At 39.1% G+C, this 27,835-nt stretch overlaps 1 protein-coding gene across 2 annotated transcripts in view; it reads right to left on the bottom strand.

Annotated features, from left to right (window-relative positions):
• EPS8 (EGFR pathway substrate 8, signaling adaptor) overlaps positions 1-11,796 on the bottom strand; it is a 189,703-nt gene extending 177,907 nt beyond the window's left edge. For both annotated transcript variants that reach the window (XM_027129513.1, XM_027129512.1), the window contains exon 1: positions 11,427-11,796. The gene's annotated coding sequence lies outside the window, so the exon portion shown is untranslated. The remainder of the gene's footprint in view (positions 1-11,426) is intronic.
• Between the last annotated feature and the right edge of the window lie 16,039 nt (positions 11,797-27,835).

The raw sequence follows: 27,835 nt of genomic DNA, 5'->3' as shown, positions 1-27,835 counted from the left end.
TTATTTTCCACATTTTTGACCATTTACCTAGAATCTGATGCTTCTTTTAAGTTTTTTATGCTTCTTCTAATCTAGGTTTCTGACACTGTGGACTCAGTAAGGATAGCAACCTTGTCTGTCTTATTAATTACAGTAATTATTATTATTATTTAGTAATACAGGCACTTTTTAAATATTTCTTTATTGACAGATAACTTTCACTAAATGAAACAAAATTATTTTCTATTAAATAAAGCTGAATATGTCCAGAACTGTTTGATCAAGAAACTAGATTGGGTTGAATTAAGCCAATGTGCCTGCTAACAGTTTAGCCAAATCCTTAATCTCACTTAACTATCTCGTATATGCATACCACAAAAGGATCACTGGAGAAAACTGAAATGAATCAAACAAGATCTATCACCACAACAACTAACAAAACTCACCCTCACGTACAAAAGACCTTTCAGTATGTACTTCATTGTATTCAATATGCATTTTGTACACATGCACATTGTACACATCCCTCTTCCATAATTTTCCTTTCAAAGGAAATTTTACCCCAGTATTATCCTTCCCAGTGATTGCTATAGCTGACAGCAGTAACAGAAACTTAGTAAGAGTAAGGGGGAAATAGGAAGCTAAGGTGATCACAGCTAGAAGCTTTTAAAAGTTCTTTCAGGAAAAAAAAAAAATAATGAGTGTCTTTTGCCTTTAAAATTAAGTCAAGTTCTCAAATCAACTCCTTGCAAAATTCTACACACTCCCGTGCTCCTTTGGAAGGGAGAAAAACCCAGCAGGTTTAGATCAGCTACCTCATCTTAAAAGCTTCCCCGCAAGTTTATATCCGCTCTCTCAGGATCACAGAACTAAACCCACCTCTGTGGACAGCAAACATTTGTTACATTACACCTAATATCCAAAATCCAATGAATGTCCGCATTAGCCTAATAAAATCAGTGTTAGCCAGAAACATCTGGCTGTTAAATCTTGCAAGAACAGGGACAGTTCAGAACCCAACTTTACTTTATTTTATGTTTATTTACTGAATAAATAGTTAACATATACTTCTAACAAACAATACATTGTTCTTTACAGTATATATAATCAAAGTTCCCCATATGTAGTTCATGAACAGCACAGTGGTGGTAAAAACAGCCTATAGATTCCTCGGAAATTTTAGCGTTTCTACTTTTGTTACTGCCAAACTATTTCTATTATCTATCAGAATCTACCACCACTAGTTTTCCCGATCATTTTACTACTTAATCCATTAGTTTGGAATCTTTTAGTTTGGAATCTTTTAGGTTAATCATATAAATGCCTTTGAAAACCATAAATATAACACAATATATAATCGGTAGCCACTGGGCTAAATTATACCATATTCTCAGGCCTTCTACCCTGTAGTACAGTGATAGCTCACAAAAATCATACTTCAAATATTCCAACTGCCTGGGAAAGAGAGAAAGTGGAAATAACTCTAGGTAACAGATATAGGTAAGGTGTGGGAGGGGAGGCTTTGGAGGCAAGATGAGGAAACTCCGCCACTGTGCTGCATGTGTGGGATCTTAGTTCCCTCACCAGAGATCCAACCCGTGCCCCCTGGAGTGGAAGGGCGCAGTCTTAACCACGGGCCACCAGGGAAGTCCCAAGATGAGGAAACGTTTATTCCTATTTGAAGACCCTTTAGAAGACCATGGACTATTCCATAAAAAAATTTTTTTATATTATACAAATTTACTTGACAAATATTTGAATTCAAATTCTAAAATTCCCTACAGTGTTAAGGGGCTCCTACAAAACAAAATGTTAAAAAAAAAAAAGTCACTAGCATATATTCTAATATACACACAAAACTATGGTGGATCATTTCTAATTTGTACAAAAACTGAATGGTGTTAAGATGCATTCCAGCTGAAGTCAGTCACTGTGAATGTATTTAGTCTGGACAAGATTTCATTATCTTCATAATGAGACTTTACTTTCAAAATAATTTACTTACTACCCAAGTAAGATGAAGGTGATGAGGGCTTCAATCACTCCTTTGTTTCAAACTCTCCAGCAGCCTAAACTTAACCTTCAATGTCATAACCACCATGAATGTCTCCTTTATTCAGATTTCACTCTCCACGGCTGAGATCTCACCAGGCAGTGAGAAAGAGTTCAAATTGTAACTGGAAAGATAGCAAAGTTATGAAAGATACATTTTTCAGCTAACGTCATTTGGGCGCTGAAAAGAGGTCGAACACTGGGGCTGGAGGATGGGGTAAAGCAGGAAGGAGGGAAGCAGGATGGAGAAGGGGTGTCAAGGGAAAACCCACATGGTCATTTATCTGCTTCAAGATTTTTATAAGACTATTTCCTTCATGAGACCATGGAAAATCTTGAGGATTAAGGTGAAAAATGTGAAATACAGTGAAGTGCATAGATGTTTTAATCAATGGTGCTGAAACTTTTATTTCAGTCATTTGCATAAGAAATATATGAAAATGTAAAATAACAGAAAAAGAAGAAATGGTACTTTAAACCCTTAATTTCTTCTATAATTCTACAAAGATAGCAAATATACTAATGTACAAAAAAAATAGAGGACTAATTATTCCTAAATTTAAATGAAGTTATAAATGTTTTTTATATTGTTCTTTACACATTATTGTTCAGGGTTGACTCTCATGGATCATTCACTTAAAAACAGAAGAGATAAAACTTTAAGCAAATCTGTGAATTCACGCACATTAAAATCTTTAGAGGGTTATTTTCCTCAATAATTAAAAAAAACCCTCTTTAATATACATCCTTCAGGCATACATATTAATTCCACACCTTTACATGCATGAGTATCATGTGAATAATGCTACAAGATTTGGCCTAATGACTAGATTTTTATCACAGAAAGGATTCCATTGCTTTTAAATTATTCAGAGTCTAACAAGGCCCCACAAAAGAGCTAAATAAAAGAACTACCAACAAAATTAATGTTCTCTCTTGACTAAAAGATCATGAGATGTAAAAAATATATAACCTAGCCACAGTACACAAACTCAACAGACTTTACATCAGAAGTTCTGACAGTGTAGATAAATACACTAAAATAATAAGACAAATCAACCTAAAGACAGGGTTTCTAAATTAATATTTCTGAATTAAAAAGTAATAATTCTAAATCCCAATATACAGTTGTTCATAAAACAGTTAAAGTTTTTAAAACATACTGGAAAGAGAAACTGGAGATTACACATACACACACACACACAAACAAGATTAGCACGCTTATTTGGGGGAAAAAAATCTATATAGCTACAATAATGTTCTGTTTTCTTCCACATATGAAAGTTAAATGTATCTTCTTTCTCTTTCATCACAAGTATATCTTTCTTAAAATTTAAAAATCAACATACTTAAAACCATCTTATTATATGTTCATGTCTAAGATTACCATTAACTTCAAATGTCAAAATTATTGCAGAAAATTAAATTGTGTTCAATGTCATCTCAAAAGTGACAAATTTCATCCATATTTTTCTTTATGGATTTGTTTTGCTGCTTATACTTTTTTAAACATTTATTTTCTAATGAAAAATATTAGAAACAATTACAATATTACAAAACATTATAAATATTAGAATCCACAGAAAAAAATTACAGTGTTTAATGATCACAAACGTTATATTTCAGACACTGGAAACATTCTATTGTTGCATTAAACCAATAAATATATCAATAATATGCATGTATTTCTAGGATAAGGAATAATATTCTAATGGTGATAGAGAAGTAATACTCTAATGGTGCTAATAAAGGATCTTCTAAATAAAATGAAATTCATATCAATAGTCTTCAATAGAGGACTTTGAAAATATCTTTTTCCCTCTACTTAAATATAAACTTCTCTTCCTTCTATTGATCTTTTTTTCCCCTTTTTTTCTCCTTATATTAAAAACACAATTTTCAACTACAAAACTCTGACCTCTTATCAAGCACATAATTCATTCACTTAACAGATTATTTTAGAACGTTCCTAAGTATTATGTTTCAGGTTCTGTTGAGAAACTGTTCATGGTTCTTAGAATTCTGGATTGGCTCAAATAGGACTAGATCCCACCTTTGTGGGATATTAGATTCTTATGTTTCCATGCTACTAAATATAACAATAATTCAATAAACCATGATGGAAAAGTATACATGCATATATATATATATATATATACACACACACACACACACACATATATATGTATATATAACTGAATCACTTTGCTGTACAGAGAAACTAACACAACATTGTAAATCAACTATACTTCAATTAAAAAAAAATTAAATTAAATTTTTTTAAAAATATGGTTTGAGAGAGGACCTCTGATTTCACCCAAACACACAAGTGCTCTTTCTTAATAAAATCACTTGAGTGCCACAGGACTGAAAATGAACACAAGAATTTACTTGCTACATAAAGGACTACATTCAGAAAGTCACATGATTAGTAGAAGGGATTCGTGCAATTCTTCAAACAAGTTTGGTACCTTTATTCTCTCCTACTCCAGTGTAATGACTATTGTATTGTTACTTACAAAAATGAAAAATAACTGCTTATTCAGTTCTTTCTAATAATCCTGGAGGCTCCGTCTGTGAAAACACGCAGAATTCCCCACCACTCTCATCATGCCCACCCATTCTGCACACTTCACATTTATTTATCTTTCTGCGTGGAATGCCCTGGAGTCCCACCTCATACTCTCATTCTTGACCTCAAAAATTTATCCTATAAAAGTCAAGGGTCAGGGCTTCCCTGGTGGCTCAGTGGTTGAGAATCCGCTTGCCAATGCAGGGGACGCTGGTTTGATCCCTGGTCTGGGAAGATCCCACATGCCGCGGAGCAACTAAGCCCGTGCACCACAACTACTGAACCTGCGAGCCACAACTACTGAAGCCCGCGTGCCTGGAGCCCGTGCTCCGCAACAAGAGAAGCCACCGCAATGAGAAGCCCACGCACCACAACGAAGAGTAGCCCCCGCTCACCGCAACTAGAGAAAGCCCGCGTGCAGCAACAAAGACCCAACACAGCCAAAAGTAAATACATAAATAAATTTATTTTAAAAATAGTCAAGGGTCACATCCCCAGTAAAGACTTTTCTGACTCCCTCAACCACCGTGAGCCTCTCCCTTCTCCTATGCACTGAGATATAAAGATAAACATGAACATTTTTTTCTCTTTTTCACTTAACCTACTCCCAAAAACTGTGTCAAGTAGGTACTGCTACTGTTTCCACTTCTTAGATAAGAAAACTAAGGCAGAGAAGGTCTCTCTGATTGCAAAGTCCATTGCTTATTTGTTTGTTTAATACATACTCCATTTAGCTCCACACTCTACTGAAATGGTTCTCTGGTTGCCTCCATTCTCTGGGTTCCCTGATCACAGAAAGCAGAGACCCTGCCTTATTCGTCTCTGTGTTTCCAGTGTCTGGCACAGAACAGATACTCAACAAATGCTCAATAAATGATGAATGAATGAATAAATGAAATGTAATTACGTTCAACTTCCTGTGTGAAGAAAAATTCATCCCCTTCTAAACATTCTAAACAAACTTCTGTAAAAAGTATATTTAGTGCTGATTTCATCCAGCAAACAGTTTGTGAGTGCAGAGCACATGTGATGTGCTGTGCTTAAAGATCATTGAGACTCAATTCCCTGCCCTCAAGAAACTTATAATTCAGAGAGGCAAAGGGATAAACAACTAGCTAATGCTACCATTGCTTGTTCTATTTTTCCTAATCCTCCACAACTTCCTCTCTTTAAAGGCACGCCGTTCTTTATAAACATGTTCCAATACCTCATACCTCTGGGTCAGTGGGATGTAGATAAGTCAACAGAAAAAAAAAGTTAAAAGAATCTCCATGGATCTCAAAAACACAATCTTCTGAGCCATTCTCGATTAGATCAGTAGTCATTTAAGTAGTGTACAGTGTTAAAGAAAAGAATAAAATCAAAGACATATTAATACTATCTTAGCACTTTTTCATTTACTAGAGATAGCATAGCAAAGTGAAAAGAACATGGGTTTTGGAGTCAGAAAGATCAGGATTTCCATCCCAACTCTGTCCCTCTCTCCCCATGTGGACCATGGACAAGTCATTTTATCTTTCTGAGCCTATTTCTTACCTGTAATATGGAAATAAGGGGATCTGCCTTGAAGAGCTCTTGTAAGAGTTAAAAGAGATAACGTATGTAATGCCTCCCATACCAAAGATGCTAGTTTTTTGGTTGTTTTTTTGGGCGTTTTTTTTTGCGGTACGCGGGCCTCTCACTGTTGTGGCCTCTCCCGCTACGAAGCACAGGCTCCGGATGCACAGGCTCAGCGGCCATGGCTCACGGGCCCAGCCGCTCCGCGGCATGTGTGATCTTCCCGGACCGGGGTAGGAAGCCGTGTCCCCTGCATCGGGGACCACTGCACCACCAGGGAAGCCCCAAAGATGCTAGTTTTATGATGTCTGATCTCTCTAGATGCTTCCTGAAGGGTATTGGTTCTAATTGTAATTCAACAATACTTCTGGCCCTAATATCAACACCACAAAGTGTTGACCAAAAGAAAGGTACTTGAAAAAAGGCCACTTGATAAAAGGCAAGAGGAGTGGTATGGGATAAGATTCAAAACCAGTTAAGTCTCAAGTTTCTATATGGTGTGTATATCATCTGCCTCTTCTTGGCACACACCCTGCAAATCTCTTATTTCAGATCTTTTTTGTGAAAAAGAAAGCTTTATTAATTATTTCTACGATTAGATCTGAAATAACTGACATATGTTACTCTGTATTAACAATTCTATTTTCCACAAAGGAGAATCTCTGATTTAGTGAGGAAGAAGGAAATGAATTATATACGATGTCCAGGAATCAATCTCAGCATATAGTCTATGCAGTATTACATTTTGGTTTCCAAATCATTTCTCAACTGTTTCTTTTAAGCAATTTCACAAAACATGTAAAAAAAATCAAGTAAAAACACTTTCCTTTCCATCCTAAACCTAATATATAATCTACTTGACTTAAAAATCACATTAATTTGCTACCAGTACAACTCAAAGTCCATGGACAAAAAAGTGAATCTAGACACTTAACCTTTTCACAAAAAGTGAAAAGTGTCTTTTTATACATTTTTCACAAAAAATAACTCAAATGGGTCACAGATATAAATGTAAAACTAAAAAACTTCTAGGGGCAGGAAAGCAGGATAAAATCTAGGTGGTCTAGAGTCTGAAAATGAGTTTTTAAATACAGCACCAAAAGCTTATCCATGAAATTGATAAGTTGGCCTTTATTAAAATTAAAAACATTTGCTGTGTAAAGACACTGTTAAGAAAACAAAAAGACAAGCCAGACTGGAAAAATATATTTGCAAAACAAATATCTGATAAAGTGCTTGTACCAAAAATATATAAAGAATTCTCAAAACTCAAAAATAGGAAAACAAACAACCCTATTAAAAATGGGCAAAAGTTCAGAACAGACATCTCACCAAAGAAATGGAAAGTAGCATATGAAAAGATGATTAACATTAAATGTCATGGAAAGGGCAAATTAAAGCAATGAGATATTACTGTATACTTATTAGAATGGATAAAATCAAAAAAACTGACAATACCAAATGTTGGCAAGGATGAGGAGCAACAGGAGCTTGCATTCACTGTTGGTGGGAATGCAAAATGGTACAACCACTCTGGAAAACAGATTGGCAATATGTTACAAAGCCAACCAGAATCTTACCATATGATCCAGCAATCATGTTCCTAGGTATTTACCCAACTGATCTGGAAACTTATGTCCATATAAAAATTTACCCATGAATTTTCATTGCAGCTTTACTCATAGTGGCCAAAAACCAGAGGCAAGTAAGATATCCTTCAATAGATGAATAGATACACAAACTGTGATACATCCATACAATGCAATATTATTGCATGATAAAAAGAAATGAGCTATCAAACTACAAGAAAACATGAATGAACCTTCAATGCACATTACTAAGTGAAAGAAGTCAGAGAAGGCTATATGATTCTAATTATATGATGTCCAGAAAAGGCAAAACTATAGAGACTGTAAAAAAAATCAGGGGTTGCCGGGGGAAGGGGGTTAAGGGAGTGATATGTGAAACACAGAAGATTTAATAATCTGTTGAAATTATTCTGTATGATAATAGATATATGAAATTGCTCATTTGTCAAAACTCACAGAATGTCACAGTACAAAGAGTGAAACAATATACACAAATTTTTTAAAAATCATGTAGAAGGTCTGGGGATCCCAAAATAGAATGTAGATTGTGACAAAAGTATCTACCTGTATCATACATGTGTGCAACAACCTCATGAAAGGAATAGGAGGAAAAGGAATGGAATCTGTAAGACTAATTGGAATCTATAAAATCTAAAAATCTATATAATCTAAAAATCTATAAAATGTACTACACATAAGCAGTGTACTCTAGTTGATAAAGCTGTTCCCCCTCTTTGTGAAGGGAGCACAGGTTAACAATTTTGATACCACTATACACATATAATGGGTTTGAACAATTAAGTAAATGGATGGCAGATGGTGGAAGCCAGGTTTCTTCTCCCTATTAGAATGAGTTTACAGATAAGCAAGGGGAGGAATCCAGGATGATATAGGTGGTAATGGATTAGGTAGAGTAAGACACAACCGTATGAACTCATATTTACCTTAAAATAGATACACATGGTTACAAAGAGAAACATGTACTCCTGTAAGAGTACATACAGGGGTTTGTATACACACATATGTATTTCCTGCTGTCAGATGAGAGAGCCTAGAAGTAATGACACCTCAGTAGCAACAAGAATACCTAGAACCCAGATCTTTCTTGGCTTCCAACACCATTTCCCAAGAAGATGAACCAGATTCTTTCTGGCTGACTCTAGGGCTGGGGCAGGAAATGGAAATATACAAGATAATCCTGGAGCATCTTTTAATGCTAGAAAGTAAGAAAGTGATCTTTTAAAAAACTTACATTAATGGAGATATGTCAAAGGAGGACAGGAACCAACTGAAAGAGCTCCCAATGGCCAAAGCTGAAACAATTTGAGGAACAAAATAAAGTAGTATTGGATTATAACCCAAAGTATAAACATATATCCAGGAGGCCAGACCAAAATAAGCAAATGATTGAGTAAATTAATAAATAGGGAAAAAAGACAAATCTGCCATTCAAAAGAATTCCCCAAAACTTATATAAACACTCCACCCTCAAGGAGGAGAAGCATAACTCTCCACTCCTTCAGTATGCGCTGCTCACAGTGACTTCCTTCTAAGAAAAAGCATTAAAAGAAAGAAAAAGAGTAAGTTTTCAGTGCAGAAAACTAATACTACTGCAGCCAGGTGATCAAGATAAATATCAACAGTGATAAATCATGTTGCATATATTATGTGATAAAAGTAGCACTTTACCTCTGTGATCTTCCCCTCAAAAACCCAAAACCTCAGTCTGAGGAGGAGAACAATATTAGAGGAATGCCTATAGAGGACATTCAATAAAACATCTGACCAGTACTCCTCAAAACTGTGAACAGCAACCAAAACAGGCAAAGTCTAGCAAACTAAAAAGTATCAGCAAAGATTTAAAAATTGAAAGCAGGAAAAGCTAGAGATGAAAACAAAATGAAATCTTTACATCTGATCAGAAGCAATCAAAGTGGTCAAAATTCAGCATTAGATTCCCAATAGGGAACAAATAAGAATAAACCATTTTGAGAATCTTCACTCTGAATACAACTTAAAGTATTCCCCTGGTATTAATAAAAGGCTGAAAATTACTATATAATGATAGTCAATGACACTGGAAAGTGAGAGAAAAAAAAAGATTACAAAGAGAATGTATCAAATATTGTGAACAGTGGTTATCTCACAACAGTGGAATTAAAAGCAAGTTAACTCTCCTCCTTTTCTTTTTTTCTGCTGTGAAGAGAATGACTTGGGGAATTTTTAAAAGTATTAATCTCTGAATTCTGCACTAAAGGCATTCTATAAAATGTTATTACATTTGTAATACATTCTACCCTACCCTTTACGTGGCAAGTCTATAAAGTGGGTTATTTTTCAAATTGGTAATTAAAAATGTGAACCCATGACGAAAAATTTTCCACACCAGCAACTTAAGAAAGAACTATAGTAATATGTCCAGAAAACTCCAATTCCTAGAAAATCGATACTAGGTGAGAAAGGATGACATTGACTTTAATTTTCAATGACCACATGATCTAAATTACTAGTTCACACTTTCCAAAACCCAAGTCGCTGTAGAAGAATAATATCCTTTCAATTGAAATAAATTAGAAGCAATACACAACACAGTTACTTTGATATATGTATATAAAGAAGCTTTCTGGGAATCCTAATTCTTCTATCTCCCAAAAAATAAAGCCAAAATCAAACTAGTCACATGCCTCTGAAACCAAGTTTTATCTGAACTCTTAAGACATTAGCTATTCCTCTTATTAACTGAGGCGAGAACTGAAACCTTAAAAATTAAAGCTAGAATACATGTCATTGAAATATGTTTTGTAAGGGTGGATTCCAATTCCTAATGCTCTACCGCTCTTGACGTCTATGGATTTCAATTCCTAATACCTAATACAGCATCCTACCCCCAAAGAGAGTCCAGCGATGCAACGGGTACTACGGGGAAAGAAGGATTTGAGAAACAGTGCAAAGGAAGGGAACAATCCGTGCCAAGATTCTGCATACAGGTAGTCCTTGAAAGGAAAGTAGAAAGTGAGAGCATAGGAGGGGCGGGCAGGGTCTTGGAAATCCACTCCAAAGGCATTCAGTGACAAAGACACCAGAAGGGCTGTCTCCCCAAAAGTAAAATGGTGAGTGAGAGGAGTGGAGCCCGCTACGAAAGGAAAGTCACCAGGAATTAAGAGGGACAACTATGCACAAACAACAAGCTCTCTCGAAATTTGAGGGTGGGACCTTGGTGCAAAGTGTCAATTGGAAAAGACCCCCCCCCATTTTGGGGTGGGGACGGTAGCTCTCGAAACCCCAAGTCTAAGACAAGCCAGGAGAAGAATACTCGTTCTGGAGTCTCCCCACCGACCAGAGAAGCGCAGGTGTATCTGCGGAAGCTCAGGTTACCGGGAAATATGACAAGGACGGTGTGCATCTTCTCTGCCCACCGTGCAGGAGCCCCGGGCGCGGCGGGCGACCGAGGGTCGGCACCGGCTCTGAGCGCCCCGGGACCCGCCCGCGAACGCACTTCGGCGGCAGCGCCCTCGCACACCTGGCTCCCGACACCAGTTGAAGGCAGTCAAAGTGAATGAAGACGGACGCGGCGCCTGGCACCACTCCATCCCGACACACAAAGGCAGATTTTGAAAATCGAGGGAGAGTCCAAGCCGCCGGACCCCAGCGGGCGCCTTTCGCCAAGGGGCTCTTACCTCGGATCTGCCCTCGGGGCCGCGGCTTCCCCGGAGGCGCCTCGAACCCAAACCCGGCGGGAGGCGGCCGGGAGAAAGCCCCCGAGCCGGACCGCGCCCTCCCAATCCTCCGCGAGCCGCCCAGCCGCCGCCTGCGTCCGGCCGAGGAGACGCGGTCTCCGGGGCGAGCTCAGCGCCGACCTCGCGCTCGGCTAGAACGCCTGGCCCGCCGCCGCCGCCGGGGAACTCTGGAGCTGCCCGCCAGCTCACCCGCTCGCCCAAGCCGGCCGCGCGCCGCGCATGCCCAGTACATCTCGGGGAACGAGCCTGCGAGCGCGCGCCGCGCGGCCGGGAGCCGCTCCGCTCTCCGGGTCTTGGCGGCAGCCGAAGCGCGGAGCATCTGGTCGACCGCAGCGCTGGAGGAGAACTGGCCAGCTGGGCCGGGTGGGCGGGAGACGGAAGGTAGGAGAGAGGGCAAGGCAACGCGCCGAGTTATCAAGGCCGCGATCGAAGTCGGACCGAAGTTCTGAGCCGCCAACGGGTTTTCAGAAGTGCCCTAGCAGGACCCACTAGCAGCTGGGAGGCGTGAGAAGGAGTAGAGCGCGAGGAGAGGTTTGCCCCGGGCAAGAGTGGATGCTCCTGGCGGAGGGAGCCAGTTACAGCGCCCCGGGTCTTAGTGTGCAATTCGTGGCCACTAACCTGCGGGCAGTAAACCTGCAGCACCCAAAGACCCTCCAGCCTTGGTCTTCCTGCTGGGACCCTCCCACCTATTTTTCCCCTTTTGTCGCTTCCTTTTTTTTTTTTTAATCTCCTCAACTCATGCCTTAAACTGGTGGCACCCAAGGGCCTCCATTCGGTCCCGGGGAGTCTCCAAACTACTGGTCCTTACCTGCAAGCAGCAAGCCCAGACCTGCCTCGCCCGCATCGCACGACTGCCTTGGATCCTATCTTTCTCGCAGCTCTTACCAAGAGCCTGATGTGGTTTGAAGTAGTGGAGGCTTCTTTCACATAATGCCTCTCGTGACCTAACCAACCTTTATAATCTTCTTCTCCCCGCAGTAGCCCCCGGCGCCACTAAGTGAGAAGTCCTTCCATCTGTAACATTGCATTTGCTTCTTCTTGAAACTCCAGCTTTGTCATAGCTATGACCCCCTCCTTTCTAACTTCTTTAAGGTCACTTGACTCTCAGAAATCAATGAAAGTCTATAAAATAAACTTGGTTAAAGTAGATTGGACCTGCTTGTTTTGTGAAGCATGGGAGAAGCACAGTCAGGGGAAAGAGAGATTTCAAACCAAGATGGGAAATAAAACCATTATCCTAAAAGTTGGAACAGACCTTAGTCTGCTATCTTAAGTAGAAATCCTCTCTCCAGTGTTTCCACTACACCATCAACCACTTAAACTTTTCCATTGTTGGAAATCTCTATTTTTATCAATATTATGTATAATTATTTTTCATTGAGTACCTATGCCAGGAACTAAGCCATTTTTATATTATTATTTCTAATCCTTAAAATGAGATGAGCCTTGTTATACCTATTTAGCAGGAAAATGAAGCTCAGATGTTTCATTCCTTTTGCCAAAGCCAATGCTGATGCCAGAATTAAAATCCAGGGTTGCTTAACTCTAAAGTCTGTGTCATTTGATTTGTGAATATCAAATCAACTTCCCTTAACCACTGGTTAACCCTTAACCCTTAACCACTTCCCCAGACCACTGGTGCTGGTTCTGCCCCAAAGAGCCACACAAAATTAATCTCATTTCTTATAGACATTGCAAGCCTTGAAATATTTGAACCAACTATTAAGTAACTACCAGATCTTCTCATATTTTCCTCTTCTTCAAAATCTCTAGAACCTTTCATTGTTCTTCAAATGCAATGGTGAGCCCTCATAACGACATTCCATACCCTGCTTTGAATGTGCTTTGATTTTTCACTTTTCTCCTTGAACTGTACACTCAGAAGAGAACACAACATTCAAATACAGTGGGCTGAGAACCGAGTCACACGGGGATCAGCCACTTTGATCCAAGCATACCCTGACAATAATGCATCCCGAACTTGCATTAGGATTTTTAGCAAGCATATTACAGAGAGTCAGATCAAATATCCAAGTCAATTTCACAGACTACAATTAAACCATATGTTTCACCTTACATAGTCTGTACTTCCATAATTTAATACTTAAACCTAATTTTTACCTTTAAACCATATTAAATTTCATCTTGTTTGTTTTAGGACATAATTTCAGATTTTAAAATATTATTAGCGATCACTTTAAATTTATAACATCTGTAAATTTAATGAACATGCCTTCTGTGTTTCCACCTAAGTCTAATAAAAAAAAAAAAAAGAACAGTTACATAAAACAGGCTTACAAAAGAGCCTTGCAGCCCACCACCAAAAATGAGCTCTGAGATAATAATCATTTATGAACCAATACTTTTCAAGATCAAGCACTTTAGTTCATTCAACAATGCTATAACCAAGAAGGATTTCATAAAAGGTTTTCTACATGCTCTGCTGAAATGAAAATTCACTGTCTCTAGCATTCCTAAATCTACAAGTTCAAGTAACTCTTAAAAAAAAATAAACAGGACCTTTTGAAATATGAACCAGTTTTGGTATCAATGATCTCCATTACTTTTCTAAGTGTTTAGAACCAAAGTTAATCTTTTTACACTTTTGCTGAGAACTGATGTCCAACTCCCGTGTTTATTGTGCTGCCTTATACAAGTTTTTCCCTCTTGAAGGTTTCATTTGCTAATGTTGGTATGGGAGATGAAAATGAGGTAGAACAGAATGAAGGTAGACACATGGAGTGAATGGGGTCTCCCCAATACAAAGTACACTAGCAAAACTTGAGAAACAGGTAAAATCTATAGCTGGGTGTAAAGGCTAGATACAGAAAATATGAAGAAATGATGATGGCTAAATGTAACCTGAAGACCGAGAACTATATGTAAACCTCCCAAGAATCAAATGTACTTTTCACACACCCTCTCTACTCCAATCCCTCAGTATGATGTGCGAGTATCATTTAGGGACTGCTGTGTTTATCTTTGTAGGCAGTCTTAAAGCCAAGTAATGCAAAATGTACCTATGGATAAGTTAGATAATGTTTACTGTAGTTAAGAATATTACTATTTGTATGATCTAATCTAAATATTTTAAGCATATCTTGAAGTTGAGATATGCTTAATTTCCTTTTGGCCACAGCTGACATTCTTATTTAGCCTTGCTGAAGAAGCAGGCCAAACTGCTGGATTATTATTTTTGCTCCCACTTTAGAAACTGCTTGAGCTTGCGTCTTATCCTTTTTTTTTCTTTCTTTTTTTTTCTTTTTTTGCTTCTTATCTTGTAATTGATATCTATATTTCTTGTTTGTTATGGTTCTTTACATCTATTTGGGTGTAGCAAATTCACTTTTGCTTATTCTTTGAATGTGAAAATGCTTTATTTGTTATATACCATATAAGTAGACGTGTGAAAATTTTGAAGCATGAAGGGAAGTGAAATATTTTTAACAAAGAGTCTTTCCAAGTGTAACCCCTACTTATCTACAAGGAACTTTATTAGTCAAAAACAAGTAAATGACAACACCCCTCTGTCAGAAATGGGTAGATCCAGTAGGTAGAAAATCAGTAAGGACATCGTTGAAATCAGCAGAATACACATTCTTCTCAAGCTCATGTGGAATATTCACGAGGATAAAATCACATTTTGGGGGCTTCCCTGGTGGCACAGTGGTTAAGAATCCGCCTGCCAATGCAGGGTACACGGGTTCCAACCCTGGTCCAGGAAGATCCCACATGCCGCAGAACAACTAAGCCCGTGCGCCACAACTACTGAGCCTGTGCTCTAGAGCCCGCGAGCCACAACTACTGAGCCCACGTGCCTAGAGCCCGTGCTCCGCAACAAGAGAAGCCACCGCGATGAGAAGCCCATGCACCGCACCGCACCACACTGAAAAGTAGCCCCCGCTCACTGCAACTAGAGAAAGCCCGCGCACAGCAACCAAGACCCAATGCAGCCAAAAATAAATATATATATATATATATTTTAAGAGTTATGGAAGATAGAATGTGAAGATGTAACATTTATCTAATCAGAATCCCAGAATGAGACACCAAAAAGAATAGGTTAGAGGCTAGAGGTGAAGAGACTGTTAGATTACTAACAGATTACTGTTAGAGACTGTTAGATTACTAACAGATTACTAACAGTCTACTCTCTTAGATTAGATATAGGTTATAGTATATAGCTGACAGTGTTTCAAGATTAATATAAGACATGAATCCACCAAGAGAGGAAGTACTGGCATATACACGTATCAAGTAGAATACCTAAAAAGAAAACCAGAAAGAGAAAGAACAATATATACATGTATCAAATAATATACATGAAAAGAAAACCAAACCAAGATACATGAGAATGAAATTGCAAAACACCAGAGGAAAAGGCCATATTAAAAGCATTGCGAGGGCTTCCCTGGTGGCGCAGTGTTTGAGAGTCCACCTGCCAATGCAGGGGACGCGGGTTCGTGCCCCGGTCCGGGAAGATCCCACATGCCGCGGAGCGGCTGGGCCCGTGAGCCATGGCCGCTGAGCCTGCGCGTCTGGAGCCTGTACTCCGCAACGGGAGCGGCCACAATCGTGAGAGGCCCGCGTACCAAAAAGAAAAAAAAAAAGCATTGCGAGAAGAAAAGCAAGTAGACCAAAGAATTTTAAACAGCAATAATGGCAGCCAGAAGACACTAGAATATCTTCTAAATGTTGAGAAAAATAACTGTCAACCTATAATTTTGTGTCCAGAAAAATTATATTTCCAGAACAAAAATGGAAATAAGACATTTTTAGAAAAATAAAAGCTTTGCTTTTTAACACCTTCACTAGACGAACTCCTAAAACACACCTTTGGATGAAGGAAGTGACCCAATAAGAAATACTGAGATGCAAGGAAAAAATGGTGAGCAAATAAATTGATAAACATTTGGGGTAATCTAAAGAAAATTGGTCTGTAAATAATAATAATAATAATAATGTCAAATTTGTGGGGTTAAAAAGCACAATTAAAATATTGGGCAATAACATAAATCAGCTGGAGGATCAGAGTTAAACTGTTCTGCGGTCCTTGTATTGTTTTGAAGGGGTTAAAGTATTAATTTTAAATGTCTGTAAGAAAAGCATTCAAGATAGAATTTCAAGAGAAACTACCCATATGATATTTACAATGTTTTAATGCTGTCTATGTATCAACTCATTTACATTCTTCCAACAATCTTCTGACAGTCTCCATTTTATACATGAGGGAAAATAAAAGACACAAAAACATGAGCCACAAGTCATCTAACTACTGTGTGACGAAGTTGGAATTTGAGAACATGGCTTTGGTGGTTATGTTCTACAGTATCTTAAAGACTCTGAAAGAATAGACACAGAAAGCAGAAATTCCAAAACAGCAGAGGAAGAGAAAGGCAATAAGAAATAAACAAATAAACATAACAGTATCTCCACCTATTTACCCCGTGCAAAGAAAAATTTTAAAAATACAAGAAAGAATTGTAGAAAAAGAGGGCCAAATAGAAAATAGAAAGGAAAGACCAAAGGGAAAAAATTCAAATATGTAAGTAATCACAACATAAATGGATTAAACTCTACAGCTAAAAGAGTCAAAGTAGTTTTTAAAAACACAGCTATATGCTATTTACAAACATAAGGATATGGAAACCATAAGATATATCAGGTATATAATAATGAAAAGAAGATTGGTGTAGCTACATTAAAATCAGACAATCACAATGGACTTTAAGATAAAAAAGCATTATTGGGGATAGAAAGGGCACCACACAATGATCAAATCTATAAGGAGAAATTGATAAACCCACCATTATGGTGGGGCTACTTCAATACTCTCTCACCTATTGATAAGTTATTGACAACTCCATGTTGTCAATGTAGATATAAGGTATATATCTGTAGATATAAGGTATACAATATTTAGAGATTACAGTGTCGACATACAGCAATAAGAGAATACACATTCTCATCAAACCCGTAAGAAATATTTACATAAATTCACCAGTGTACCTTAACATATTTCAAAGAACTTGGATTATTTAGACCGAGGGTTGAAAAACTTTTTCTGTAAAGCACTAGATAGTAAATACCTTAGCTTTGCAGGTCAATGGTCTCTATTGCAACCACTCAAGTCTGCCCCTGTAACTCGAAAGCTGTCATAGTCAATATGCTTATGCAATTCAATTATCTTCTCCTCCTGCAGGAACAAGGATTGTAATTAAGCAAATGACCATAGCCGTATTTCAATAAAACTTTATTTAGGCACTCTGAATTTGAATTTTATTTAATTTATACATACCTCAAAATATTTGTGTTTTTCAACCATTTAAAACGTGCCAACCATTCTTAGCTCACAAGCTGTAGCAAAACAGGTCGTGGCTGGGTTTGTTGATCCCTGATCTAGACCTTGTAATCTCTGCTTGCAAGGCAATAGATTTAGAAATATATTTCAGACTAATTTTTTTTGTTAAGATTTAACTTAAAACTTAAATAACAGTACCTTTTAATTTCTAAAGATTCACTTAAATAAGTGGGATTTAGACTTCCAAATAACCATGGATCAAAGAGGAAATCGTGAATGAAAATTTAAAAATACTTCGAACTGAAAAAAAAAGAAAAATTTTGATATAGTCAGATCATGAAATATTCTATAGCAGTGAAGGTCAGGAAGCAACCACCACATTCAGCAGAATAAATTACTCTTAGAAACATAAAGTTTCTAAGATCACAGAAAATTATGTGCAGTAAGTTGCCCTTTTTACAAAGCTCAGGAACAAGCAAAACTAAATGATATATTATTTGGGAACACGTATATATTTGCTAAAACTAGTATGTAAACAAAGGAACGTTTATCATAAAATTAAGAATAGTGGTTACTTCTGAGGTGCAGGAAGGGAAATGGAACAGAGTCTTTATAGATAAATTGCAATAGTAATGTAATGTGTGTCACAGGTGTTCACCTTAATTACACTCCTTGCTCCTGCGGAGGAAAAGATTGTTGAATTGCATACAATGACAGAGGAGGGACAGAGCAATTGTTACTCTGATTTGTGGTGAAAGCGATCCAGTTACCGTTCTCTTATTTACCTGGACACAGGTCATCAGAATGCCTCATCGCCTATTATCCCTGACCTTCGAATGTCTGGTGAGCTCTGTACATAAAACACTCCTTTCCGAGCAGGACCACAGATACTCTGTCCCTAATTTTAAGTGTGAAAGTTGATTTTTACAATAAGGCTTATTTCCTCCAGAAATTCTAATGCCTCGGTACAGCTGAGGAAAATTTAATTCTCACACTTGAGAGTTACTCATTCCTTTACTAGTAACACCTGAATATTCTTTAAAATTCAGAAGAGACATCGCTTGTTTCATCTTTTTGAGATAACTGTACTGCTCGTTCCACAGAACTGGAAATTTGCCATTTGAAAACAGTTATCTCACTATTTACAGCTTTCTCTAATCAAATCTAAGCTTTTTATTTTTCTACGTGTGCCTAACCAGGAAAGCAGATGAAAATCAAAGGAGAAAAATAAAATAACCATGAGGAAAAGTAAACCTTCAGAAACTGGTTAATTTTAAATTACAGTAAAGCCATAAAATGGAATTCTATTTCATGATGAAAAAGAATGAGGTGGTTATATTAACCACTAACTTGGATGGACATCAAGATATATAGTTGTTAAGTGGGGTGAGGGGAAAGGTGAGTTGCAATACACTCTGTAGTAGGAATGAATTTATGTAAAAAAAGAATAACAGCTAGAGAAATACAAGCCATATTTTAAGTTTCTTTTATAGGAAGAGAGATGACGGTGGAGGCAGGAGTTCCTTTCACTATTTCGGTTAATATAATTCTATAATATTTGAATTTTTAACCACGGACCTGTATTATTTTGTGGCAGAGAAAATTTAACATTGTAATATTTTGTGAATTTTGTGTTTCTGAATTCTTTACTCCATCTAGAATTCAGCTAGAGTTTTAAAATTTCCATCCCTAAAGTCTAAAGTATCTTCAGTTTACTGAGCTAAAATAACCCTCAGGCTATTTAACAATTCCCTTTGGGGACCGCATTGCATTGGAATTGCAAATGCAGACTCTGTTTCCTTAAGTTGGCACCCCAGTTTTTTTCTCCATTGACAGTAGAATCCTGGGGCGGGGGAGGTGGGAAGGGAATAAAACAAAACAAAAGAGAACTCCTGTCTACAAATTTAAAGGTTTTAAGAAGCAAATTCGCATCTCTCATTAGCTTTCTCACTCCAATAGCCCTGGTGCTCAAGAAAACTCCAGCAACCTTAAAGATAATTTTCCTGATAACAGTGCTTAAATCCAAGTTTTGGCAAGACAACAGCAAAAATATGCCCCAGATTCCAAGTCTAATTTCATCTTAAAGAACTTGGATACACACACACAGACGCGCACACACACACACGCACACACACACACACACACACACACACACAGAAATCTCTAAACGCGTGTTGGTTTTCCGAATACGCTTTCCTTTCCTTTAATGAACACTTTTTTTTAATGCAAAGCTTTCAAAGCATTTTCCACACTTTCTTATTAAGCAGAGTGTTTATCTTACTAACCACAGCTATCATTGTGCACATTAAGGGTTGTACTACACAAGTACACAATTCCTTGCCCAAACCCTTGCAACCAGATGTTGGCATCTTGTGAAGGTAACGTGATGCTTATACCACATACGTATTCATAGCAACCCAGCAGGGTCTGTAATTAACACATTATTTCTGCAGCAAATCATATTCACACAAATTAGAACGAAGTTCATAAGTAGCCTCATAGCCCCTCAGATTCCATTTGCTATCAAACAAGCACAAGTCGTCAGGCTTTGTCACCAAATGAAATTTGAAAAAACAAACATGCAACTTTTTAAAAAACTTTTGACTTGACCTTGCAGATAAAGCTGTTATGCACCTGTATGATGGTGCCACAAGGAGGAACTGCCTTGCTTGCCTTGCATTTGAGACTCTAAATGGCTATCGTTTTGAGGGCTTGATGTCTTCTGCCTCTTGTGTGCCTTCCATCCATTTTGTTGCTGTGACCTCCTCTACCACCTTCCTGCCCAGATACTTTATTATGTTTAATCGGCTATGACCTGAAAAAAAATAGATAACCAAGTTATTATAATCATGTATGAAACAGAGTAAGTAGATTATACATAAGGAGCGCTAGAGTTATTTTGTGATATGTGCATTTTGCTTGCATTCTTGACAACACCTATTTCAACAAGTTAGAGGCTTTGGTTTGCTAATGATTGTCACCTGTATTCACAATTTTTGAGATTTTTATCCTTAAAAAAGCAACTCTAACGTCCTGTTCTAAAAAAAAAATACAACGTCTCATTTTATAGATGTCACCAGTTTCAGAAACGGACATCTTGTGAAAGCATGCTGTTCTAATATATGCATATATGACCTTTTGGTCATATGCAAATAAGCTCAGGGCTAAAGTTTATTTACTCTTGCACAAAAAATAAGTGATGACAATAAAGATTAAGGTATTTATAAAACCTTAAAGTACAATCTCAGGGTGACATTTCTAAATCATCACAGTCACTTGCCTGTATTTTTCTTCTTTACTCAACTTGCAAGTCCTTCTGTATTTTGACCCCACTCTGTACATTTATCTTCATTTATTAGTGCTCCTGCTGTGAGCTTTCCACAGCTCCAATATGTAGAGCCCTTCCTTGGCGTTGCCCACACAAGGCACACTTATCACTGCAAGACAAAGAAACCTGGGGAGGAGTGGAGAGTCATGACTGGAAATCAATGCAGGAATGTCCGTGATTCAAGTTTCCAGGAGGAAAGTAGCCAAAGCAAGTGAAAGATCAATACCAGGTGCTAAGAGAGTGACATGAAAGAAAAGTATTGAAAGCAGTAAGAACCCAGAAACCCAATCAGATGGCTCACTAGTGAGAAAGCATCTAAAGGCCTCTGATTCATTCATTCAGCAAAGGTTCAAGCACCTGCCAAGCACAGGGATGGGCTTTGGGGATATAAAAAGGAGTACAAAATGGTCCCCACCCTTGAGGGCTTGCAGTATTAGCAATTAAACAGACAGAAATAAATAGAGACAACCATATGCCATGTTGTAACAGCATAATGTAATACCAAGCACTATCTGAGCCACAGAGAAATGAACGCTCAACTCTGCTGTGCAAAATCAGGCTGGCATCACAGGGACTCACTTGACTGCCCTTCGCTGATCACCTTCGAACCTCCTTGCTGTTCCTCAAGCACTCTGGCCTGCTTCCACCGCAGCCCTAGCACTGGCTGTTCCCTGACCCCTAACGCTCTTCTTCCAGATATCGACAGGGCTCACTCTCTCACTTCATTCAGGTCTCAGCTCAAATGCTACCTCATCGGAAAAGATTTCTCTGACCAATCACCCTATTTAAAACTATGTCACCCGGGCTTCCCTGGTGGCGCAGTGGTTGAGAGTCCGCCTGCCGATGCTGGGGACGTGGGTTCGTGCCCCAGTCCGGGAAGATCCCACATGCCGCGGAGCAGCTGGGCCCGTGAGCCATGGCCGCTAAGCCTGCGCATCAGGAGCCTGTGCTCCACGACGGGGGAGGACACAACAGTGGGAGGCCCCAACAGTGGGAGGCCCGCGTACCGGGAAAAAAAAAAACCACAACACAACTGTACCACCCAAGGGGAAGGATAAATTAAGACTTTGGCATTAACATACACACACTACTATATATAAAATGGTTAACCAACAAGAGCCTACTGTATAGCACAGGGAATTATATTCAATACCTTGTAATAACCTATAATGGAAAAGAATTTAAAAAAAAAACAAAACGGTACCCCCAGACACACACACACACACACACACACACACACACACACACAGAAACTCAACTCTTTCTCTCTCTTTCTCCCTGTTGCCTGAGTTTGTCTTTTTTTTCCTCAGCCCTTATCATAATCTGCAATCATCTTGTCCAATTATTTATTGTCTGTTTCCCTCATGTAAATTCTGTGAGAGCAGGGATTTATCAGTTGTATTTACTGCTCTAGCCCCAGCACTGGACAGAGTTGAATGAGTGAATGAATAAATGAATGAATGAGGAGAAATTTGAGCTGAGTTATGAAGAGCATGTAGTGGCTTGTCAAGGGAACAAGGCGTGTGTGGAGGCAGAGGGAGGACTCAGAATGTACAGAGACACCAGGGTAATTAAAGGGAGTCAAGGCACCTTGGAAGGAATTTAGAGAGAAATAAAATGATCTGTGCTCAGCACACAGTGGGTTTTCATTCAACGTTACTAAGTAAATAAGTGAGAGAGCAAGTGAGTAAATGAGTGAATGAATACACGATTGAATTAATGATCAGGTTTTTGTCTTAGAAAATGTGTGAGCCTAGATGGGTGGAACAGAAGACAGGAAGTAGAGATCATTGAGAAGGCTGGTCTTCTACAAAGAGGAAAATAAAGAAGGCCTGAATGAAGCAAGTGGGAACAGAGAAGAGAGACCACACTTGCGAAGCAAGTAGAATTGTGATGTGATTGAAGTGGGGGAAGTAGGTGAACGCAGAGGATCCCGATGTAAGTGTCCAGATGGGTGGTGGTGCCGTGGACCACGCGGTAAAACCAGGAATGGTGAAAGGAGGCTGCGCTGGGGAGATAATCTATCCTGGGTTGTACATCTTGGGATTGAAGTCTCTCTGTAATAGGGGAAGACAACTAATATGTAGTTGGAAGCGTTGACCTAGGAGAAAAGTCAAGACAGAAGACAGGTTTGGAATACCTTTATGGATGGATGTCTCTATCTTCAGGAAAACACGTTAGGATAAGAAGACGAAATTCGAGGATAATTTAAGAGGTCGAGAGGCAGAGGGGGGAAAAGGAACGTCCACTGAAAACTAAGAAGCAGCTAATAGAGTGGTAAGAGGAAAACTAGGAGTTTAAGCCCATGAGAATTAGCATGTGCTGTCTTGCTCATTACTGTAGCCCCAATGTCCTGGTACAGGATAAAGAGACATGCAAATACTTGTAAAAAAGGGAAGTAGGGAAAGAAGGAAAGAGGGAGGGATGGAAGGAAGCTTGAAAGGAGGGAAGTGGTTAACAGTAAGACTACAAAGCTATCAAGAAAGATAATGGGACTGCCCCGGTGGCGCAGTGGTTAAAGAATCCGCCCGCCAATGCAGGGGACACGGGTTCCATCCCAGGCCGTGGAAGATCCCACATGCTGCGGAGCAGCTAAGCCCATGAGCCACAGCTACTGAGCCAGCGCTCTAGAGCCGCGAGCCACAACTACTGAGCCCACGTGCCACAACTGCTGAAGCCGGCGTGCCCTAGAGCCCACACGCTGCAACCACTGAAGCCTGCACTCCTAGAGTCGGTGCTTTGCAACAAGAGAAGCCACCACCGTGAGAAGCCCGTGCACCTCAACGAAGAGTAGTGCCGCTCACCGCAACTAGAGAAAAGTCCGCATGCAGCAACAAAGACCCAACGCAGCCAAAAAAAAGATAATGATAGCTAAGAAAACTCAGATTTATTTTATTAAGGGATTATAACATGCCAGAGACCCTTTTAAGCAGTTCACACGGCTTGACTCATTCAATTCTCAAAACAACCTCGTGAAGCAGGGGTGATGATGATGATATGATGATGACGATGATGATTATCCCCTCTTTATAGATGAGAAAATGAGGCACAGAGAGGTGAAGTTGCCCAGGGTTACACAGAAAGTAAATGACAGAAGCAAGATTTCAAGTCCAGCCATCTCGCTCTGAAGCCTCTTTGCACAGATGGAAGAGCGAGTTTTGTGAGGGGCCTTGAGTGAGTATGGTTTCAATGGAGGGGCAGCTCTGTGGCCTGGGGAGGGGAAAGGAAGGCAAAGAAGTGGAGAGGGCAAATGTAGACTGCTACTGCAAGGCGGTTCACTAGGAAGAAAGAGGGACAGATAGTAGCTGGAAAGGAACACAGGGATGTCAGAAGCCGTTTTGTGGTTTGTTTTTATTTGCGGTTCGCGGGCCTCTCACTGCTGTGGCCTCTCCCGTTGCAGAGCACAGGCTCCGGATGCTCAGGCTCAGCGGCCATGGCTCATGGGCCCAGCCGCTCCGCGGCATGTGGGATCTTCCCGGACCGGGGCACGAACCCATGTCCCCTGCATCGGCAGGCGGACTCTCAGCCACTGCGCCACCAGGGAAGCCCCGTTTTGTGTTTTTAATGAGCAAGTCTGGTGCATGTGGACTCGCTACAGTCTGTTTACATCACACCCCAGAATTGCTAAAAGAAAAATGAGGGGGTTGGCTGAAAAGACACTCAGGTTACTTCCAGCTCTGATTCTACTATTCCACAACTTTGAAATTCTTTCTCAGTGCAGCCAGATGGAAGATTTCACTTGATAACATTAGTTGGAAAAATAATTTAATACACTTTCAAAGAGGTATATAAATAGAAGTCCAGGGGCCTCTTTGAGTTTCCTTATGATTCATGAGCTTTTCATCTTTTCGCATCCTAGTCAGTGATGCGTCCTGTCTTTATGAGGAAGCTGAAGTTTTTCTTGTCTTTAGATTTGGCCTAAGAACATATTTTTACTTTCTTTTCTTAGGTTAGGAAAGAGTCAGGGTCATCTAGGTTCACATCCTTTTTCTCCATTGCCTTTTCCCTTTTGTACTCTACCCCTCCTTGCACAGGAAAAAATTAATTTAAGTGCAGGCAGTTATACACAAGCCATAATGTTTCTTTCACAACATGCCCTAAACTGTTTAATCATTAGTGTTGTTTCCTGCGATTCTTTCTCTGCTAACTATTCCTTGAGACACTTTTCCTCTTTCCTAAACTTCTCCTTTCCTACTCCTCTATGACCAAGTGTAGTGGACACATACCAATCCCAGAAATTACACTAGACCCTCCTTTTCCCTCTATTCTTACCTTATGGAGCCCTTTATTGGCACACATCCTTCAGTGACACATATTCCTATCTTTTTCACACCTTTGAACAACTTTTCCATCTCTAGTTGCTCCTTTTCCTAGCCACACAATGTCAGTTTTCAACGATCTCCTAGTAGGGCTATGAGATGGGGGAGAGATTGGCTATGGAAAATAGCAATATAAGACTCATTTCTTTTCTGGCTTTGGGATGTGTTTTCACACTTACCAAAGTTGGTACATACCCAAATTTGGAAAATCACAGCACTTCAAACAAAGTAAAGCGCTACTTGGAAGACATGTCTCAAAAGGAATTAGAAAGCTATCTACTTAGCTAATCTGTGCTCTTTGCTCATTTCTATTCTGGGCACCCCTCCAGACAATGGATGAATAGTGTTTATCTCTTAGACAAATGCAAATAATCTTCACAGAGAGATCTTTATTTTTCTCTCCAAAGCATGATATCTTTCTAGCTCTCAATTCCCCGGAGCAAGGTGATAATTAAAGTGTTTCAGGTTCAAAGGCCCTCTCTCTAAAATTCCTGATGAGCTAGTTTCAGACAGGAATGAGAGTAAACAGAGATGGCTATGATATCATAAGTGAAGCAGGTTATAATGTTAATAAGATGCTGAAAATAAGACGTGTCTGCCTAGTATCAGTAATTGACTCTGTTCACATTTCCCTGACACATGTGAATCCAAATCCTATCGTTCATAAAAGTCTTTATTTTGGCAGGTGTATGCACCAAGCAAAGATGAACAGAGTGCAAATAAAGAACCTTTGTCAGTACTGTAGCCAATACCATGATAGCACCTCATTATAAAGAGACCTAAAACATTTCATGACAGCAGGCAACCTTCCTCTAGAAATCTCCATATCTCTGAAGCCAAATAATGATTTGCCCCCTTTATCTTTACAGGCTGTGCTTTTGAAATTATAAAATAGTTCAGAATACTCAGCAGTGATCTGGGACAACCCAAGTACTTCTTTCTTTATATATAAGGAAAATTTTCAAATATTGACAATGCTGATGATTTTCAACCAATTTAATCAGTTTAATCAGCAAGGATTCCTCCATCTTATTCTTTGTAAGAATTATTCTCACATTATTTAATACAATAAAAAAATAAGTAATATCTTCATTCTATTTTTCCTTATTTCTGCTTGTTCTTGATTAAAAATAAGCTAAAACTGAATTGTCAAACCAGGAAAATATTGCATTGGCTAAGAATATGGAACTTTTTTAGCTAAAAATAATTAATTTGCAAAAGGCCAATGCAAAATGCTTTCTCTCTATTAAACTTTTATATCTATTTTTACAAAGGCAAAATATATCTAGAACACGTGATTTATGCCATCTAATAGTGAGAATTCATCTGTATATGAGAACGTAAGATGCATCTGTAGAAGGAAAATTTTTCCCAAAATGAGTTTTTGAATTTCCTGTATTTCTGGGTCACAGTAGTTTCTGGCTGTGTTTTTGGTTTTTTTTTTTTTTTTGCAGTACGCGGGTCTCTCACTGCTATGGCCTCTCCCGTTGCGGAGCACAGGCTCTGGACACGCAGGCTCAGCAGCCATGGCTCACGGGCCCAGCCGCTCCGCGGAATGTGGGATCCTCCCGGACTGGGGCACGAACCCGTGTCCCCTGCATCGGCGCCACTGCGCCACCAGGGAAGCCCGTTTCTGGCTGTTTGACAAGACCCATCTCCTAGAGCTTCTGATATTCCTTCCTAAGAGTCAGTGAGAAGACGCTTCCTTTCACTTTCTCTGGGAGGAAAGGCCAGAACAACTCTCAGGCCACTATTCTCTCTCATGACCTCTTGTCCTTCCCTGCTTTTAGCTCCCAGGGGTCCTGCCAAAGATTGCCCATTGGTTTTAATCCAACTTTTTAAATGAGAGCTTAGAGAAGCAACTTAGAGTTGTATAACTTTTTCCTCTTGTTTTATAAAACATGAGATAAAAAGATTACTCTAAACTACTGACTTTCAAACACCTAAATGGCCTTGGCCATACCTTTATTGGCAGAGTCTAAGAGACCACTGTGGTCCCAAGACCCTTTATGAGGCGGAATCCTGTTTCTGAAGTGGATTTTGGAACATATGCAGTACGTATAAGAAAGTTGTCTTTTCCAGCCACAGTGGAAAACATCTGCTTTGCTAATGGATTTGCCTCTACTTGCCAGAATAACTTCCCAGATGTTTTGAAAGCTCTAAACAACTGCAGCCTTTCGGATCTGCTCTGACTCAAAAATTAATTTACTAAGAAAACATGTAGGTCTGTGACATAAAAGAAAATAAAAATATTTCTCTTAACGAATCTGTAATACCAAAATATTTTACATATGGCCTCAGATTAATGGTCCTTTTTTTTTTTTTTTTTTTTTTTTTTGGGGTTTGGGGCCTTTTCCTTTTTGTGGCCTCTCCCGTTGTGGAGCACAGGCTCCGGACGCGC

Source organism: Aethalodelphis obliquidens, unplaced genomic scaffold (genome assembly GCF_003676395.1).
Source record: "Aethalodelphis obliquidens isolate GAN/ISIS:26980383/991018 unplaced genomic scaffold, ASM367639v1 scaffold36, whole genome shotgun sequence".
Lineage (NCBI taxonomy): Eukaryota > Metazoa > Chordata > Mammalia > Artiodactyla > Delphinidae > Aethalodelphis > Aethalodelphis obliquidens.
This window is presented reverse-complemented; position numbering and strand designations above follow the sequence as displayed.